Source organism: Brassica oleracea, chromosome C7 (assembly GCF_000695525.1).
Source record: "Brassica oleracea var. oleracea cultivar TO1000 chromosome C7, BOL, whole genome shotgun sequence".
Taxonomy (NCBI): Eukaryota; Viridiplantae; Streptophyta; class Magnoliopsida; order Brassicales; family Brassicaceae; genus Brassica; species Brassica oleracea.
The window spans coordinates 30715180-30716366 of NC_027754.1; positions in this window are offsets into that span (position 1 = coordinate 30715180).

Genomic DNA, 1187 nt, shown 5'->3' on the forward strand with positions numbered 1-1187 from the left:
TTATATGATTTTGTAATCATTTTTATTTTGTCATAACAAAAATTTTAGACAATGGATCGCAAAATTTAAATGTGAGACCTTTAACAGTTTTAGTAATTTATAGTCGTTTTTTAAAATTCAAAATATAACATATACAGAAAAATCTAAATTTTTATAATATGGTTATTGTGATTTTTTAAAATTATTTTAATAGTTTAAAATTAAACAAATTTGATAGAAGATACATTATTTTTTTATCTGATCTTTATTATTCAAAATCATTAATTGTCATATATACTTTAGCCACATTAGGCAATTCGTAATCTTTATTTAATGAAATAATAAATGACATTAATAATCAATTTATGGTTAGTTTAATAAAAAATTTATTATATAATTAGATGGACCAACATATTTCTCTAATTATTCTAAGAATCATTCTAGTGATGACACGTGACTACAAAAAGAAGTTGTAATGTTTCACGAATAATATATAGGGGATTAGTCAATGATTTTTCGGTTTATTCCTTTTGCTCGTGTTTCAACCATATGTATATACTGTAGCTTGTTAAAATAAGAATAACAATGAAACTACTTATACGGTTGCATGGTACAAAAAGAAACCAGTTCGCTTGTTTTTGAACCGTGGTTTTTGCATGGATTAAACATTCAGAAAATAAGAATCTAGAGGGAAGTAAATAACATGAACATGAGCGTCACTTTTACGTTTCTCAAGTGGGATGCTCTCAGATTAATAAAAAAACATGAACATGAGCGTCAAATTGAAGTTTTTCAAGTAGTTGGTGATTTAAAAAAATTAGATTGCAGAAACGTGAGTAAAAATGATAAGCAAGCATTTTATTGTTATTTCGAGTGTGCATCTAAAATGGCTTGTGAAAACTAAAAAAGAGCTTCATGCATGTTCACAGGTGAATAGTGAATAATACTGTGATAGTGTTGGTTGCTTAAGGACTTCAGCATCATCTCCAGGGAGAGTCTGCAAAGAAGCCCTACATTCCTTTCCGCGTCCCCATTTTCCCTGCGACTTATTCTTCGGTTCATCCTAGGGAGGAGTGAACCTCTATGTTCACCAACCAATAGTATTGTGTTATTTTATATTCGATATCTTTTAAAAAAGGAAACAAAATATTGTCAACTTATATTATCTTTTTAAAATTAAAAGGTAAAAAGAAATAAATAAAAAATAG